The 21,020-nt window shown below is 31.4% G+C and overlaps 1 protein-coding gene across 5 annotated transcripts in view; it reads left to right on the top strand.

Annotated features, from left to right (window-relative positions):
- The window catches only part of LOC130901278 (plexin-A4), a 267,727-nt gene that overhangs the window by 135,550 nt on the left and 111,157 nt on the right, over positions 1–21,020 (top strand). Inside the window, exon 1 of one of the 5 annotated variants that reach the window (XM_057812504.1) lies at positions 12,074–12,444. The exons of 3 other annotated variants lie outside the window; for them this stretch is intronic. The gene's annotated coding sequence lies outside the window, so the exon portion shown is untranslated. Of the gene's footprint in view, positions 1–12,073; positions 12,445–21,020 lie in introns of those variants that run through there. One more of the 5 variants, XM_057812530.1, reaches the window with a different exon arrangement.

Genomic DNA, 21,020 nt, shown 5'->3' with positions numbered 1-21,020 from the left:
TCTAGTGAATTCAATTGACCTCACACAAAAGCTAGCGTACGTTTACATTTATTTTTGTACATATTAATGAATTAGTAGTATATTAATGTCTGTTATTATATTGTAACAGGAATGTGGATACTATTTAATTCTATATAAGTTTGAATTTGTATAGCTTCCAAAACATTTAATAATCTATAGATACAATAGATACAATTGTGATTTGAAACTGCTATAATAGGATTCAAGAACTTTACTGGTTCAAATGAAACCGACAACCTATTATTTCTATTTGGCTCGACTGCTTTTTGTTGAATAGCTATTTTGCAAACAGAATGTAACATTACGCCAACACTCCCAATTACATTGTCTGACGCGCGTTTCGATAACTTATCATCTTCAGAGACATTAACTTGACTTACCTGTTTTTTACTAACTTTTCCCACCAATAAACCTCCTCCCACGAAATTAAATTCCAGAGGAAAACCTACTTGGCGGGAATCTTTTTACTACTAAACTATAGAGGGGGATATAAGGAATTGGGCCTTTGTCCCTATTTAAGCCTTTTTTACATTTAGCAATTTCAATGCTTTCAAATGCATCCAACAATTTATTATTGGATACAATTTTTATCAATTTTACATTATCAATATTTATGTCATGATTATGAGTGGCAGCGTGATCGGCAATACTCGAATTTTCGGTTTATTGGTCAAAAAACAGAAAAGCAAGTTAATAGGTTTTAATTTACATTCAGTCTCTGAAGACGATAAGTTGGTTATCGAAACGCGCGTCAGAAAAATGTAATCGTGAGGCTTAGCGTAATGGTAGTGTAAACAGAATGTTCAGTATGAATATCACCAACGGTTCCAAAAATTCCAACTTACCTAACTTTTGAATCTATTCATTCTGGTGACTACCTCGAGGACATGAATGTTGATGTTTTTAAAGAACGGGTCGAACAAGTTATCAGTCGAGACTTTTAGAACAATTTCCCACAACTAAGTGGTTAAAAAAATATCAAAATTGGCTAAATTCAAAGAATAATAAGTACTGCAACTGTTCATCTTCAGACTGCAATTAGGATTTGGATTTGTAAGAAGTAGCATTACTGAGTTTTTATATTAAAATTATTATTTTACCTCTATAACCAGTATGACACAATGTTCTTTATACCTTTTGGAAAAATGAAACATTTTAGAAAAAATTACACTCTCTTACCTTCAGCTCTTTGGAAGTTATAAGCAGGTTAATGAGGTGAAAATTTAAGTATACACCCGATATATTCATTATATTTATATATATGAAGTTTTTATTCTTTATTGCCGCCCACTACTCCGCTGCCCTAAATTCTACTGAATTACAATGCCATATTTTTATCAGTAGAAGTTCATGATTTAACAAAATTAGAACTAAAATCAATTAAATTGTATATTCACTATAGAAATTTAATGTCAAATAGAAATGAAATAGGAACAAATTGAGGATTTCATAGGATCAAGGCAGTTCAAAGTTAAATTAGTGATGAATTTTTTCTATATTTAGCTATATTTATGGAAATAGCAAAACAGATTTTTTGCTACAATAACCTTGTTTGGTACGTTATTTTTCTCGTGTTATGCTGTAAAACAAAACGTGTATCCAAAAACACTCTTATGCTTGAGAATAGAAATAAGTTATTAAGCTGAATTAGTTAACACAACAGGCGTAAAACCGCCCCTTTAATATTATGTTGTTAAACACCACTAAATGTTTGTAAAGAAACGTTCCCAATGAAAATGTTTTGTTTGGGAGACAGTTTAATGGAAAGTTCCACAGGGGGTTTGTCTAATTGCAAATTGTAATCCGTTAAGTAGTATGCCTGTTTAATGGATATTTCAAAAAGTTTATCTTGACCTAAACTTACACAGGTATACATACCACCCTGGGTAAATATAGTTAATCCATATGCTTTAATTTTTCGACTTTAAAGAGATAGGCTACAATATTTTAGATTAAGAAATTAGAAAATATCACCATCATTAAACTTTGTTCTGAAAGTTGCTTTGTTTAGTATTTAGTGTGATACATTCGTAAATTTTGTACAAAATACAAATAGAAAATGTGTATAGTAATAAATAAATGCCTTATTACAAAAATCAATAAATACACAAGATCATAGATTAAAGAATCCATAGATGTACACTATTATCGGGGAGTTGTTCAACACGTTGTCTGGTAAAAAAATTAATCCAAAATCCAAGAATGTCTAGTTTGTTCTTTATTTGTTATATTTAGCGGTCCTTTCTCTGGCTTCAGTGGTGCCATGAGGCATGAGACATATAAACAATTCATAACTTTATTTTTGATTTACATAACTTAATCTTTTTGTTATCCAGAACTATACTTAAAAGTAATGATTGAAATAGAAACATTTTAACTTTTTTATATTTTTATTTAAGACTTAATACTTTATTTTACAATTATACGCTGTGTTTTAGAGTTTCCCATTTAGCAACTATGCAACATTAATCTAATTTTAACGCCATATCAGCTTCACACTTGAATAGCATTAAATTATCAATCCCCTGATCAGACATTTATAATATTTTTTATTGGACTAAAATTCTTTTCGTTAGTAGAAATACCATAGGGTACGGTTAATACAAACAAAAGCAAAATGTTTGATGTAAATTATTTTTAAATTACTTATATATACAGATAATAGTGCTTTAAAAAAATTTACGTCACCATTAAATAAAACCTCTAATTCACAGAGAGACCTTTTCGGCCAAAAAAACGTGAATCAGAAACTACTTATAGTCCAGAGCATTTTTAAGATCTCATTCTTCACTAAGCTCTTGAAAAGCCAATTGCTTTTATGAAAGAATGAGTTTGTACATTTTCATCTGTTTTTGACGTCGAGGTTTTCGTCCGGTACCGACTCATTTATTTATATTTTATTTTAGGCCTTCAGTCAGATCTCAACTCCCGTTTTTACATTCAGCTTCCTCATTTTACGAGGGCTATTCAGAAAGTCCAAAATTAATAAAAAGTAAACCGGAAACAGATTGAGTTCTTGTTATTTCTTCGTCATAGAATTTTCTCGCATTCGATATTCGCCATTCAGTGACTGGTACCCCTGCTCCTTATCGTCCTGCTCTCTTAAAGTCTCCACACAAAATTACACAATGCAGATTTTATTTGTTGCACCACGTTCGAAAATCGTTGTATATCCCAAAAGACAGATCTCTTAACTTTCCATGCGGATGTATCAAATCATTTTCTTGGATTATTGTGAAAACTTTTATGTTTATAGGATTGTAATTTTTTCTCGCAATTGACCTATATCTCGTTAGCAGTTACGATTCGATTCAGCAGTAAATCACCATATCGGTTCTAGACCAGGAATGTTGTTATATATGCTTATATATGAGCAATTTTGTGATAGCGTAGTTTTTCCTTGATAATTTCAAAAAGGAAACTCTGATATATTGTGAAAAGCAAAAGCTATGTTATAAAACGATGATTTTTACTAATATTTGAAGTGATTACAATTTTTATACATTATGTTGTTTTATGTACCCTTTTCGGAAATTTTTCGTATGCTTCATTTTTTTGCGTCTCAAAAATCGTATTAAAGCGCGCCTCTAGCAACAGATGGGATTTTCAATTGCGGGGCCCATTTAAAATTTGAATATTGATGAAAGGGCAATGTGGAAATTTTTCCGTTGTGATGGCTAAACGCCGACTGAGACGCCGCGTATACAATTACCTAATAGCGTCTAAATAGTCGTCGTAATGTCGTGAAACAAACTGAAATATTTGAAAATTTCATTTTGTATTTGCTAACTCCAAAGAGCTAAGTTGAATTGGGTTATTATTGGCCCAAGAATATTTGATTTAAGATCTAATAATGTACCTACTTGGACATAAAACTCCAGTGAATTAGAGTAGATATCAAATTATCTGTATAGACATAAAAATTACAAGAAATGTGTATGAAATGTTATATTATAATATTATAATGAATTTTACTGAAAAATTCGTTATTCAAGTATTTTATGGTATACCTTAGTCCGGTGAATTTAGACATTCGGTGTTACAAAACATGAGTTTTTCGCGATTTTCAGCAAAACGGTTTTTATCATAAAAATACTTCAGCCAAAAATTGTTAATCATAAAGTTATAAAAAATGTATTAGTACTATTCTCCTAGCAGCCACCTTTCTGGGATATTACGATTCAAAAAATTGTAAAAGTTCTCTTAGTCTGAATAATCATTGATTCATCCGATTCCCAACCTTCCAATTCTTCTTGTCCTTCTTCTGGTTCTTCTTGTTCTTGTTCTTCCTCGTCTTCATCTTCATTCTGAGTGCAAGTAAATTTAAATAAAAACTTTTTTGACCTTTGATCTTGAATAAACTATTTTTCATGCATGGTAAAGGTGGGTAATTTAAAAATTCCATTTATTATTATATTTTTAACAATTCTACTGATTTTTCAGTATGTTGTAACTTTATTTATCATTACCCTTATTTTTTCGTCTAATTTGACCGAACTCTATGATTCTCGGGTCGTTTGAATGTCCACATTGTTTGTTGTTGTACTTGTTAAGTGTTTTATGTTTTTCAACGAACACTAGTTAATATTAAGCTATGAAGTCTCATTTATGAGTTAGTTTGTTTTATGATCGGCACATTTGCCTTGAAAATTCCAATAAAGGAAGAACTTTATTTTCCCTATTCAACATACCTAACAAGACTACTTCTGTGTCGCTAATTGTAACAACATATATGACTTTGACAAGTATTCAATATGATACAAATATGTGTTAGATGTAAGTAACCTGGGTATTTAATGGAGAATATCAATTATTGAACATCGTTTTATTCGATTAGAAAAGTTCTCATGTTTACATAACCACAGGCAAGGCCAATAACATCATCAATTGCTTCGACTAAATAAAAATTTAAGCATGGATTAAGATCCAATATACCGAATTTTCTAAAGCGCCGAATGACTCTTCAAAATGGCTTTACAAACTGCGAATTTGTTCGCCTCACTTTTTGATAGTTTAGTGCCAGTTAGAAGACTTTGAGTTCCTACAAAGTGTTCTCCCTTTTTATGTATATATTCTTATATATGCTAAGTAGTGATAGGCAAATCCACCTTTTTTCCAAAATACTAGTTAGAAGTTCGTTGAAACCGAAATAACCCTCTACTAGCAATTCAAGAGTTTCCCTAACTACGGACTTTTATCTACGTTCCGCGCCCGACATCTTTGACAATATCACCCACACAAAAAATAACACTGGTCAACAATCATATTAGATGAATTAATAAATTAACAAGTGAAATATTAAAGAATTTTCTATTAAACAATCCACAAAACATTAAACAAACAAAAGAAAACCACAATGTTACTCATGGTTTTCTTCTGTATAATGAAATTTTATTTTGCTTGTATCTTTATTTATTTATTTTTATGTTGTTTTTAGTTTTTACAAGCTTTTGTCTACAAATAGTAACAATGTTACTCTCTCTCTTCTCTCTCTCTCTCTCTCTCTTACACACACACACACACACACACACACACACACACACACACACACACACACACACACACACACACACACACACACACAAAACAATATTTAATAATCGACTAATCGGTCAACTGTTCCTGTGTTTCCATCCTAATAAGAAACTAGCCGAAAGCGACTAGTTTATGTACATTCGGGTAAACTTGGTTCACAAAAGACAGGAGAAATGATATTTAAATGAGATGAATGCCAGTTAGAAACAGTGTAAACCAGGTTTATCAAACCGAGTAGCCTAGCACTATTCCAACTATCTTTAAATAGACTATTCTCTTTTTGTTTATTTGTTGATTTTACAGTAAAAAAATCTATCTTTACCGGTAACGTTATGTGACCAACCTACCTACTGACAATCTATTGATATGACCCAACAACACTGCACTGAGGCACCACACACCACTATTGCATCTGATGTTATTGGTGGTAAGCAGACACTCGCAAGTGTTAGGACGTGAATTTGAAATAACAATCGAGAAAGCATATTTTTCAACAAATTCCTGTGGGAATAATCTTTTGGAAATGTTTGCAAACATTCATGAATGGCTCTATTTCATAATACTTTACGATAGTTTCAGTGATTTAACTTTGTTGTTTAATTTTTTCCACTTCACCACTATGTTTAATTTTAATTGTGTCTTTCCTTATTTTGTCTAGTCTCTTCATCCTCCTATTTGTTTCAGTATTTTCCTTCCGTACGTTGTTATTTTCTGCTTCAATTTGTTGATTAGCAGCCAGGATTCGCAACCATAGATCAACAGTGGTACTGATTCATAGATTCTCATTTTTGTACGTTTTGTTATCTCAGTTTTGTTAAAAAATACTCTGTAGAGGGCTGCATATGTAGATATTGTCTTATTATTTCTCTTGGTTTGTTTGATATTTTCATTCTGTATGTATTTTATATGTTTCTCTTCATTTCATCATATTTCTTCATTTAATTACTCCACTACACTATTCTGTTCTGTAGCTCTTTTTTTGTGTATATAAATAGGTCGTACGCATACATTAGTGCGTTTATGTAGATTGGTATCTGTCTCTGGTATCCTATGTGTGTTGTCTCCTCCCCTTCTTTTTTTACTTCTTTAGCTATTTTCTTCATGGTTAAAAGCAATAATAACTCGTACCACAATCTCTGTTGTTTCGTATAGATTCTGAACTGTGTTTACAATTGCTTCCTAACTTTTTTATTCCTCATTAATTTCCATAATTTTCCCCTGTTCATACTATCTAAGGCTACCTCTAAATCAACTGCTGCAACATAAATCCCATTGTCTGTGTGTGTTATTTTTTCTCTCATTTGTTTCAAAGTGAATATGCAATCTTACGTTGATCTATTACATCTGAATGTTGGCTGTGTATTATTTAATGTGTTGTCTATTTCCTGTCTTAGTTTTAAATCTTCAAAATCGGATTAACAATAGTGGTCCACTAATTTTCAATTGATATCCCCATAATTTTCATCCCAGTTATCATTCCTTGACCTCAAATATATCAACACGAATTGTCACTAGATACATCCACAATTTCTACTTCTTCGCTAATATTTCCCCAGCTGTCTGTCGTATCTTCTCATTTCACCAGTTGATACCCTCCTGAATTATCGCATGATTTCACAATTCTCGTTTGATTAACAATTGCAACTTTGTATCGTGTGTTGATTTTATCATTTCTCTTCTCTTCCAACGATATCAATCAGTTCTAAAGTTCGTAGTCATAGTTACTTTTCATGCTCATACCATCTTCTTTTTAAAATTTGCTATCAATTTTATGAAATATTACCCTCGTATTCGTGAAACATTGTTCATATGCTAACTTGTGTTGATTATATTCCTTAATTTCAAGGAAAACGCGTAGGATCATAGCAAGTTATGTATACCGCTGACATTTAACGGGGATACGCTACCTTGAAACAATGAAATTCTTTCTTACGAAAACGAGAAATTTTGGTTAGACGGTTGTTAGTTGAATAACCAACTTCCTTACACACAATTATTTTATGAAATGCGATAAATATTTATACATCGTGATGCTAAATAACGTTGGATTAGATAACGAGATTCTTTTAGTATACATAATTGGATCAAATAAATATCTGAAATATTTTGAATGTATATTTATATTAATATAAATATTTTAAGTCACGTACAGAATTGAAGTCCTAATTTTCTATTCACAAGCACTACCGTTACTAGTACGTAGACGATATGTACGAGGTATAGTTATAAAATAACGACGGAATAATTCTACTGTCATGATAATTCAGACATTTGTTCAAGTACAATATTATAAATACGTATTATTTGAGTAGCGTACAAATACTTTCAGATTTTTTCAACACACTTTGATTAGTTTCACTTGTATGTATTTAACTGACTTATGGTCCCAATTCTGCCGTATTTTGAGCGAGATAATTCAACGACTTAATTCAAACCTTGCACATTTATTAAATACTAACGACAATGCAATGATTCGATTAAAATATCTGATTACCCTGATTAGATTAGCCAGGATTCATACATTTCTTTTTGTATCCTTTGCATGAGAGTGCCTGGAAGTAAGAAAGATAGAGCTAGTAGTCGAAATACGTAAGCATTCAATCCCAGATTACAAAATCGAGATGCGACCATCAACACATCTTGCATATTAAAATGGGTTCAAAATAGCAAATTGATCTATAAAGCAAAAATGAAATATAATTCTAAAACACTGAAAAACACGTTTCTAAAGTTATAGTAAAAAGTAAAAAGTGAATTATAGTTCAAAAAAACTAAAAAATCACCTTAAGCAATAATCAAACTAAAAAGTCAATAACAATTTTTGGGGTAAGGATAAAATTACTGATGAGAAAGTTAATGTCACTATTACAAAAGTATGGAGTGCGATTTATAACATTTTCTCTAACTTTCGGGTAGACCTAGTTAGACCTACTAAGCTGGCTGGCTGGTCATAATTAAGAAAAAGTTTTCTATTGAGAATTCTCAATCTTTTCTTTTAATTCTATTCAAAATAGAAGTCAAGAAGTCTTGGAACAAATTTTTACCCAATGGTCACACTTTTTAACATATTTTAGATTGACCAGGCTCTCGAATAGTAGAACATCTTAATGTACAAAAAATTGTATCCGCTTTTGGCAAAATCCTCAAATCATCAAAGAGTTTGATTTTTTGTAACCATTTTTTCTGAACTTGAAACCCAACTTAATCTTAATGAGTTATTTAATTCACTAAAGCGGCTATAATAGCATGCTGATGAGCTGGACCGGGCTCCACCGCTTTTCTGAACAGTAGTATAGGACAAACTTGTTGAAAAATATGCAGTTTAAGTAATTGCCGCCTTAAAATTCACCACTGCATTATTTAGACAACCTAGTAAAGTTAAATCTGGCTTTCTCTGGAAATTTCTATGAGATCTGATAGTCATCAGATACCAAAGAAAGAAACAGAATAGCGCCAAAAAACAATAACAGGTTTTGTAAATTTTCTAAGAAACACCTCAACGTTTTTTTTAAACGATGATATCGTGTCAATTGATTCCTGGTTACTTGTGAAAACTTGTGTCTGCTTTCATGTCTTTCTTGCAAAAATTTTAGTTTTTGCTTTTCTAACTTGGCAATCCTTTTTACTTGTTTATCCGAAGTAGATATTTTTTCTTTATCTAATGTTGTATAAGGTCCTTGTCCTAACCTAACCTAACCACATCTAATTCTAAAGGTCTCTGCGAATTATCGTTAGCTTCTGGAAATGTTTCATGATGTCAATTAATTTTTCCGTATCTTCGTCAGAAAATGACCTAATTTTCAAATTTTTTACATGATTTTCGAGCGAGACATGCGACACAATTTGTGCAGATTGGAGACCGTCTAGGGTCTCTGCCTGTTGCATAAGTCTCGCAGTCTGACTACCTCTCATACAAAGCCTAAGGACAAGAGTTTTCGTCTCCCGTATTGGTCTCCAGTCTCTGTCGCGGCGAGAACCAAGACCTTTATATCTAGTTTGACATTAATTTTCCATTTCATATTGGAAATAAAACTAATAACAATTAATGAATTGCATAAGTCAATAGAAAGATTAATGAACAGTCAATTTAGCAAGGCTTCATAGATTATTGTCAGACGTAAGTAATCATTAACACAATGTAATTTATTTTCAGCTATCTAGTCTTGCAATATCGACAGTTTTCATTAAGCTGAATCACAAGTTCACTTCTATTAAGTATATCAGTGAAAAAATTCACGAAAAAGTATGAATTCACACAAATAAATTTAATCCGTATTTTACTAGAAATGTAGTCTTTTCAGATGATGCCACATTTTGTCTAGATGGCACCGTTAACACTATTCTTACCGACATTTTCGTATACATTTCCTTACCTTTCATCAATCAGACAGACGATCAGAATTTCGCAAAACTGTACATAATGGAAAAAAAAAAATATAATCAGAAATCTTTTGCTTGCTGTTGTTCTTATACGGAGGCAGGTTCTATTACCAATAAAAATGTTTGACTTGTTATCTTTTTGCCTGTAGTTTTCTTTATATTAGATCCAAGCAGCTAAGTCCAAGTTATATATAATATTTGCAATGGGACTATCTTCCAGACTTTAATTTTACCTATAATTTCTAGCTATTTAGTCTATTACATCTAGGCTAAATTAAATGCTATTGTATAAGCTAATTTTCTATGGTATATGGCTATCGTTTCCTTTGATTTCCACGGAATCATACATTGAGCTGAGAATCAGAACTTTTTCGTTTGGCTTAGCTTTGCAAAGCGTAATGTGCAAGTATCGGAACGATATAATTCTGTTTAAAAGCATGTAGTTTATTTTGCTAAGAGTGTTTTCGCAAGAGAAATGCTTGCGAAAAAATTGTCGATAATTACATTTTTTTCACATCCCGTATAGATTCTAGCTATGTCATTGGAAGACAATGACATTGATAATCCAAATTTTCTTAATAATGTAGTATTTTCAGGCGAGGCAATGTTTTGGGTAATTGGTACATTAAACGTAAAAACTATCGTTATTGAGATCGGAAAAATTCCCCCACCCAGTGCCTCAAAAAAATAACCGTTAACCGACCAGACTATTTAGAATTCAGAAGATTTAATAGAACGTATAACTTCGAAGATGATCGAAAACATTTCCTGTAAGAAATAGTTTTGGTTTAATATTCTCTTTAGTTATTGCTAAAATTAAGTTTATTTCTATTTCTATTAATTTTCTCCTAATTAAATTATTTTTCTAAAGCATAAAAACAATCAAATAGTGTACAATATCCTAGCTTCCTATTTAAAAAAAGATTCATAACTTTGAAGTTTTATTTTTTGACTTCTGTGAAATGTCGCGGAATAAAATGAACTGGTTTTACATTTTCTTTAGTGATAGACATATTCATAGATAAAATTAAGATAATATTCCAGGTACAAGAATCTTCTAGTGCAGAATATATTGTTCAATGTATAGCCTACATTTTGAGGCATCTCGTTCTGAATTCAAAATGTTTCTTTAAGTTTACGTAATAACAATTAGATTCATTTTGACTGAGCCACCAAATTTTCTTATGACAAATCACGTGTATCTTGAGATCTCATCACGTGCATGTTGAAAACTGTTGAGTTCTACTTTTGACCTTTACTAATTTGGAGTAGAGAAAGTTATTGACTAAATATGATATAAGATGTTTTTACAAATAATTTCTTCACTCCTCAAACAAAGTTTTTACAGAGATATATTAGTAGATTTTTTTGCAGCTCCTCCATTTGCATACCTTGCTTCACGTAAAATAATAACAACAAAAAGGTATATTTGATAGTTTCCTGACAATCACAGTCTTCGACAACTTCCTTCGTAGGTAACATCAATTACCTAACGCTTCAAGAATAATAGTAAATAGGGACGGTATATCTCGATGCTTAACAATTAGGATTTGAATTGTTTGAATAAAATTAGAGAAAAGCTAACTAGCCATATGTGAAATTGACGTTCTGAACGAATATTTGGTTTCATACAAATATTTAACTTTTGTGAAAATTAAACAAAGTTTTTTATCCTGGAGATGGCTGTTTAATTAGTTTTGTGGGATTTTCTATAAAGAGTTTAATACTGAAACATTCCATCACTTTTTTTATTCAATGTACTTTTTTTAAATGAGAAAAATCTGTTATTTAACAATCAATTATTAATATTGTTTATTATTTCGCTATTATTTAGTTGTCATACTTTTTCTTTAAATCAATACAACTGTAAACTCTTGAAAATCAATTTTTAATAATACTATTTTATTATAAATTCAGTCATAGTCACACTTTAGGAGGAAATTAGAATTTTAAAGAAAATCAATAATTGTAAAATTTTAATGCAAAAATCACTTAATCAGTTCATAGTTGCTCCCATTCATAAAAAGGTTATTGTCCACACAAAATGTCAACCTAACCTCGTCTTATTTACGTTCAGAGAAGTAACAAAAATTCCAGCCCAACTAGAATTTCTACGAGCGTTTAGTAGCCTGCCGATAGCGGTACGGTACCAGTATCTCACGGACGGTCGTGGAAGGATGTTGCAAGATTGTGTGTACAAATTTGTGTTGAGTTGCGCGCAGACGATTCTGTTTTACCCACTGTTCATTTATTCGGAGTAAGACTTCTTTCGTTCAATGTTCGATCGCCTCTCGAGAACAGCGTTGCCGGTTGAAACGAAAAGAACATAACTGAAACTCGAAAAGCAGGGGATTCGTTAAAAAAAGGTTTTGATTGTGTAAAAAATTATGTGCTTTCGCATGTGTTGTGTATCAATAGGTTTTACTGCGTTGCTGATGAGCTCGTTGATGTGTGAAGTGATTACAAACTAAATAAAACAGTAGGATTTACAGTAAATAAAACCAGCAGGTAGATACATATCATTGGAATTTTTATCACACATTTTAAATTTCGATACTTACGCTTAAAATTCCTATTATATTATGCTAAAACACCGAGTTTATAGTTTAAATACACCTTTATTGTTGCATATGATTCAAAATCTTGGTGTATTTTCATAAAATGCTGTTATTTTTTAGGTCTCTATTAATAACTGTAAAATTTAAGAAATGTTATTATACCAAAGACCCAAAACAATATACTGGGTATTTTGAAGCTTAATATATGGGGTTTATTACGCTTTAGCTGTACTTCAAGTGTTGACAAGAAGATTGATATATTGAGTGGCCAAACCAATACACAAATTTATGTAATATTTTTGCCTAATACTGAAGTCAGAAAAATATTTAATTCATAAATCATAACATGACTTGGTTACATGAAAATGTGATGGAATGTGTATCTATGCATGAATTAATAGTATCACATTGTATTAGAGTAATTTTTTTCTACTATTTACCTTGGAATGAATAATTTTAAATACCATTTAACTCATATATTTGCATAATTCTATACTTTCCACAACCAGATGATATACAAGCAAAGCTTTGAAACGAACATCTGTCCGGGAACCATAAAGGACTAGTATTATAAACTCTCCTTAATTGTTTCCGGTTGTATCCAGGATCTGTAATGAATAAAACGAAAGTGCTGCTTGTATCGATAATGTAGCAGTAATAGTGGTAGGGAGAATTATAAGAACTATACCGAGACAGCAACTAGTGTTTCATCATTAATCAGATTTGGTTTTGTAAGTATTCATACAGCTAATACCATAACGAATTTAGCCCGAGTATAAAGTATAAAAGTTTTGTGTGATTATATTCAGACTGTTACATAGTTTCACATTGGAGAACAGTATACAGTTTTTTTCCTATTAAAATTTACCTACTCCAGGAACTTGTATCGACTCGTTTGTGGTAGTACCTTAAAAGAATTAGCGTTGCCAAGTTGTGAATTAAATCTCCGAAATCCATCACAATTCATTAGAAATTTTTGTAGTGTGTAGTTTTTGCATTAATTATTTAGAAGTAGTAGATATCTGTAAAAAATTGAAAAAATGTACTAGTCCTTATTTCTAATGTTAACCACATGCTTTCTCTATTGTCTGCTAATACGCGGTTATTACTATCGGGAGTGTATCAGTAAAAAAACAGATACTAGAAAATTTTATTATCGAGTTCCATAATAGTTTCTATTCACCTGAAGTTGACCAGTTAAAAACCATAGTTACTACTTATTTGACCTTAGACGTAAACATGATTACAACCTTTGAGGTTTGAATTCATCTTAGGAAATGAAAAAAGTCGTAGGTAGATATAGTCAGAATTTTTCAGCCGAGAACATTTTTGTGATGAAAGATGTCGGGGATATCGTAAAAACACGATTAAAATTGTCATCTTCTGCGCCCATTTTTACCCGTTTCTAACTTTATTCACCTGTCACATCTAACTTCCGACTTATTTCTAAATTTAGTAAAACAAATCCTGTAGATCACTTTTCGCAATTGTTATTGGTTGAGGTTCAGACCTTTTGCGCATTTTAAAATCATCGTGTAACATAATTATCTGACAAAGCACGAATGGTTAAGTGCTGATCAGATCTAATGAGCTCGCACAAACGTTTCACATTTCTGTTGGTACGGAAACTCCTCGTGGATCATCTTCTACTAACGCCCCTCTTTGAACCTCTTCATGCATCCAAACACGCGTGGTTTTGGCGTACACTTCCGAATATCTTCCGAGATTTCGCCAAGTTTCACTATAAAATTGAATTACTACACGTTGTGTATACTATGATCCACTTATTTTTACGACACTACTTTGAGAAAATACGTACCCAAACAAGCTATTACCTTCAGGCTGATTTCGCTACATTTATATTTTCATGTGTTTATAGATGTCGCTATAGCAAATCAATCAAGATGACGTCAAGCTGTTTTCACTGTTGTATGTATCAAAGAAGTCACAGGATTAGGTTAGAATTTTGTTGAATCATTTAAGTTGCATTAATTATATCAGTACCGAGAATAAAATTCATTTTGTTTCTTCTACTTTGTAAAAATTATTATTCCCAAATATTTGAATGTACAAATTGTTCTATTATGTAACTGAAAAAATGGAATTCTCACTTTCAGCATAATCACTTTTCATTTTCTACGTACCCTTGTAATTTTTTCTTAATGTGCTATTTAAAGACAGCTTGGTACATATGACTAATTTTTAATTTTTTATCAAATTGTTTATTTTGGTTCTAAAACTCACGCAATAATACCGTTTATCACCTTTAATGTACCTCAGATAAATCATTTAAGTGTTTGATGATGACATTTATTAGGAATTTGTTTTAGTTATTCCACCATAATCATTTTTCTCATATATTATGTCAACTAGTAATCTCAGAATTGCCGAATTTGGGAACATTTATTATAATCAATTATTGAATATTTAAAACATAGAATATATACTTACTACCTTAGTTGATATTCAAATTTGGACCTTGAAACTTCAAATTATTAACCAAATTGTTTGAAGAAATTATAATCAATACTGGTTCGATAATAAAGACGGTTAATTTAACTAGTGAGAACTCCAAATGCAGTTTGTGAAACAAAAATAGATCTTATATTGATATTGACATGATTGCGGTACATAAAACTAAAAGTTACTGAATATGCTAGAAAAATATTAAATATGTCATCACTGCAAATATAATTATTATCCATTTAAGTTTTCTAAACGCTCTATATTAAGATGATGCTGGGAGTATATTGGCATTTTGTGATAATAATCGCTCTATCCTATTTGATGTTGATATTTAGTCACCATTCCCCTTCATCAACAGGTTTGTCGAGCAGTATCTACAAATCTTCCAGGCAGTCTGTAAATCTGATTTTATTTATCACTTCCCTGTTCACTTTCTAGCTACCGTTCAATGCTTTATCAAAAATAAAATCAGGAGAGAGCATAAATAGTAGCGGCGAAGGGTATGACATATCCTAGGATCGCCTCTCTTAGAACCATTTGCATGTTAAATTATACTATTGTTGAAATATATGTGGAGTAATTAATATTTTATAAGCATCAAGGGAGCAATTATGAAAATTTTACAATCTTACCGGAGGATAGTTTTATTTTTAGAAATAAATTTAAAATTGAGAACAAATCTGATCTTTTGGTTGATTAGCATTATTTTTAATGGTTAGCGGTTTTTTCCTTAATCACTTTCACTCTCTATTCAAATAACAGTTAAAAAAACCATTTGTCGCATATTTTACCCAACATTTTATAGGTGATCTATACATTTTCCCATTTACAAAGTCAGTGGTTTGTAAAAAATTATTTCCAATATCTGCAAGATTCTACTTATCCGAGAGAGTTGGAGTGAAAGAGAGAGTTACTAGCGGGGGTCAAGTGTTTTTATTAAGCTAGGAATTTTCTAATGGTGGATTAGGTTCATTGTAGATAGCCCTGATATAGAATCCTTTTCTTCTGTGAGGCTTGGGCTGGGATGTTTTTAATGGGGTTGTTTCGCATGTGTCTGCGTGTGGGATCTCGAGGACTAGTCACATATGTTGTCATTTTGACTATATATAGTATAGGGAAACCGCAGAAAACCTGCAACATCGATGAGTCTATTTAGTTTTGCTACTGTTAGTCTTATATATTCTCCTCCTCATAATGATAAGATGGTAGCCTGAGTTCGCCAGTTTTATTGTCTATTATTAGTATAAAATTTTTCGTGTTTCCAACCCATTTTTCAAACATCGTTGACTTTTATAATACTCTCTCATTGTTACCTAAAGATATATGATATATCGTCTACAAAAATTTGTCCTTATATGCCTTGAATAGTATTGGACTTCGTACTAATGTGTTATTGTGTTAAACCTATACGTACTTAATGTTCATTTAAAAAAAATATATATTTTTTAATAAATCGTCTGTAACAATTTATGCTACTTTTATATGATCCTTGTTCGCTTTAAAATTTTATGTCATATATACAGATTTGTTTCTTCTAAACAATTTTTTCATAGAATAGTAGATTAGAAATGCCTTGGTGCATATATTTCCTAATTTGGCAAACTAATTCGTTTAAATAAGTAAGCAAATGACTGGACTTTTTTCTCAGAGTCATAGAATAGATTATTCTTATTAGAATTGGTTGAAATTAAAATCGTTCTGACAACAAACAAAAAATACTATATGCAATATTATTTAGTAATACTAATTGTATTAGCAAACTAATACGTGTTTCTTGTGGTTATACTTCAAGGTGTGTTGATGCTTATTACTTTTTATGTGAAGGTTTTGTATGGACATTGATCGAGTTGTTGACGAAAGTAAATATAGATAGATTCGTTTCCTATATTAAATCGTTGAAATATGAATAAATAAGATTGAAATTTATAATTATTAAGGTATGCAAATACAATTCTTCGAATATAAGTTTATTAAGAATCATCTGTGAACTAAACAATAAATTCTTCCACCATTCCATTCAAATTTGAGAGGATTTTATGTGAATCATTTTTAAAGTAAGGACTTAGTGCGCACCGTATTAGGGACCATCCATAAAGCACGTCACACGTTAATGGGGAGGGAGGGTATCACCGAAGTGTGACATCGTGTGACAAGGGGCATGGGGGGGGTCAATAATTTTGTGACGTCACATGTTAAAATTTAAAATACTAAAACGCAAAGTTTGGATGTGAATTGAAAATTTAAAAATTTTTATGAAATGTTGGACTTTATGTTGATTTTATTAGATTATTATTTAATAAAAATAAGTAAAAAATGAAAATAGCTGTTTTCTCTCGATTATTTTTAAATACATACATAAATTTAAAAAATGTGTGCCGTCACATCAGGAGGGGGGGTTATAAAAATGTGACAACCTGTGACAAGGACGGGGGGAGGGGTTCAAAAGCCCTAAAATTCGTGTGACGTACTTTATGGATGGCCCCTTAGCGCATCATTTCAAGTGGCGTCGGTTCAAGGTTGGTCACCGTTTGTCAGTATTTCGCTACAGCGCCATTATGTTTCACCGACTGCTTCTTGAAGTTTATGTTGAAGGTGTAATGAATGTTGGGAATGTTTATAAATAGTGTAGGCTATTCATTGAAGGAATATATAAATGAAGAACGATCTGGCGGCCTAGTGTCATGAATGAGGATCTGACACAAAAACTTGATGAAAAAATTTTCACTCATTCCATCACTAGCAGATTTTCATTTGAATGAAAAAGTGCTATAAGGGCACGGTAATAGTATTGTAGTACCAAATTTGATCCGAAAATCTCGTATATATTAAAAATCAGTGCCAGAGGAGCTCTTTCAATAATATGAACTTATTCCTCCATTATCAATTTAATTGTGTGCATATTTGCTCATTTTCACGAATTATTTAGAATAAAAACTGCTGTGATCGTTCTGTTAACGGAGGCACTAGGATTAGTGAAATATCATCACCAACTGTCTATTCCTAGACCAGTCCCTAGTCTCTTTGCTGTGATTTTCGTGAGATATTTTGCCTTAATCGCGGTCACCTTTTATAGCCCCAACAATCAGTCTATAACAACCGAAGTAATCTGAAAAATTTGGAAATAACTTGAGATTACAATGACGTCAATTTTATGCTCGACCGTGTAATATCATGTCTCTCACATGTTTCTTAAAAATACAAAACCGTTATGTGTTTCCGCCATTATTCGCAGAGGAGAGTGAGAAATTAGAAAGAAAAATTCCTGGCATCTGGTGTCAAATTATTACAAACAGAAATATTTGATAGTTTACGACTAAACCCCCTTCTTTGTCGTGTAAAAGAATAGGATCTGTTCAATCATCTGCCCATTGTGGCGTTGATTGTCCAGTAGTTCCAGGTTTTTGACTCTGACCTTATTAGCATTTACACGTTTTGCACGTAGTTCTAGATGGTAGATATCTCTCACAATATCCAATATTCTTAATTGTCTTGATGTGTTCGTGTTACGTATTCTGTCGAGAAGTGTGGTTCCTTTTAGTAGTCACGTCAATAACTACATAAACAGGCAATCTTTAGAAGTCCTCAGAAACAGCACAGAATTTTTTTTATTTTCAAAAGCAGAAACCTTCTGGTGGCGGAGACGAATGTTGAAGAAATAATTATTTTTAATTCCATTTCCATATTTACATTATATATTTATGTTTTACATGTAAGAATTACATATATTTATTTCTGATTTACGTTGTATTAGAAAGTCTTCCGTGTTATAGCTAGTGTAGGCATAATAGAGAAGCTTTTTTCCGAGGTCTTGATTCTGAAATTTGTATATCTGATATTAATGTTAAAAATTCATCACATTCATTTATTCCACTCTCTTCGGGCAATTGGTTCTATTGAGCCTTCAAATGGAGTTACTAAATTTCACTCATGAATTTCTTGTTATTTGTCTCTCGAAGAACATGTTATTTTGTGTCATTGGCAATCCACGATTTGCTGGAGTTAGGTTATTGAGGACAAAATAGGAATTTTTTGTATTATTGTATAATTTTGGTGATGATCTAGGTATATTCGGTGATGCCTTGAAACCGTTTCGTTGGATTAATTTTTATTTGGATTGCTGAACCAGACAATTGCATGTAGGAAATATGTCTCGGAAATATGGTGTTAAAATTATTCCGGTGGACAAGGAAGTTAGCCTTTTGTTGTGGTACTTGGTGTGTCTCCTTCATAGTCATGTTGATCTGTTTACTTTTGTTTTTCATATAGTTTTCTGTATTTCAATTTTGTGCATTGATTTTGGTGTTATCATAACCAAAAAGCTGTTTATTTGTCTTTCGAAACACATAGAAACATGGAGACTTTTAATTTGTTGCATGTGGTAGACAGAAGTGCTTTGATCAATCTCTCACTAATTTAGTAGGCTTCTGTGGTATATAATTACTGAAAAAATTTGATGAAATGTCAAAATTATAACTGTTTCCGAGAGAGAGAAAAAGCTTTATGGACGCTGGTAATTTTTTATTTTTTCGCTGGATGAGACCCTCCCCCTATACCTATATTAAGAGCGATTGAGTAATATGTGTAGAAAATAATAGAATTATTAAATTGAGCGCATTGGAATTTTTTTTGACATTTCTGAATTGCTTTTTCAATAATAATAAGATTATTCGTCATAGTAGAGTAATTCGACTTAAAATGAATCATTTGAATACCAGTGATGAATCTATTTCCGGTGCTATTATAAATATGAGAAGACGTTATCAATTATTTATATATACAATAATGATGACATCTTATCATATAATAAATACATAAATTTTCCAAATAAATTTGTGTTATCCATTTTGTTCAAATATTTGGTGTAATGGTGATGGTACTTATTGTATCTTGAAATCAAGAGTTATGCAAAATTCAGGAAACTGGATAGATCCCATTCAATTTTTTTTCTTCAAATGTCGATAAAACTAACATTTTTCAACCCATTCGTGAAATAAAAGTATTTGAATGCAGCATCAGCAAAATTACCTCTTGTTCCGCTGAAAGTGTTAGTTGAAATAATTGAATATACATGAAACAAGGTAAAAACTTGTTGTTTTCGTGGTCTGTATGTAAGTGAAATGGATTTGGATATTTTATTTATTGCTTAAAAAAAAACGAAATGAAATAACTTCTTCATTGATATATTAAATGTGTAATTATGTTGCCTCAGTAAAATTGGAACAAATACACTTGCTGCACGTGATTCTATAAATGTTGAATCAGTTCCTGCATCAATCGGCTATCTAGCTAGTTATTCTTAAACAGTGTTATGTGAACTGATTTGCATCTTTTTTTTTTAAGTAAAAACGACGGTAAATAAATCAGATTTTCAGTTCTATTTCATAGAATTTTTTCCATGTCAATAATTTGACCTTAATACTTCAGTATCTCCTATCTGGAACTTCAAATAGAATTTTTATAGATTTTTTTGTAAAAATTTATTCTTTAGTGTCTGTTCTACTTTTTTAGAAATAACAGTAGTTTTGAAAATTACTATAACATAGATAAATATTAAATAGTTTGTCTACATTGTGGAACTTTACTTTTTTTTGTTTTTATTAGCTAGCTAGCTAATCAATGAAGATTAGACGTTTGTAATCCCCAAACTCTGTGGCTATGTTGTTTCTGGGAACACGATTTTCGAATTAGGCCCATGATTTCGACTGTATTTTGGTTTTCGGACTATATTATAATATGAACCCATTTTTATTGACGGTGACATATCGACGAAAAAATTCATTCGTTTGAATTTTCAAAGTGAGTGAGTTTTTGCTTGGTATCAAGCATTTGCAGCACCCACATTACAGATCATATGTTACCTTTGATGTAAAATATTGAATACCCGTTTTATTGAAATATTTACTTAAGTATATAATTATTTTTATTCGACAATAGCTTAGTACACGAAATTTATTAACAATTTTTGGAGTATTTGCAGTAAATGACTATCATTGACGTTCAACATAATCCGTGTTCATATAGTCACTTTTAAAAGCAGGGAACCTCTCACAAATCATTCTA

The sequence above is a fragment of the Diorhabda carinulata genome, chromosome 1, assembly GCF_026250575.1.
Source record: "Diorhabda carinulata isolate Delta chromosome 1, icDioCari1.1, whole genome shotgun sequence".
Taxonomy (NCBI): domain Eukaryota; kingdom Metazoa; phylum Arthropoda; class Insecta; order Coleoptera; family Chrysomelidae; genus Diorhabda; species Diorhabda carinulata.
Note: the sequence above shows the minus strand (reverse complement) of the source record. Positions and strands in the feature narration are given on the sequence as shown.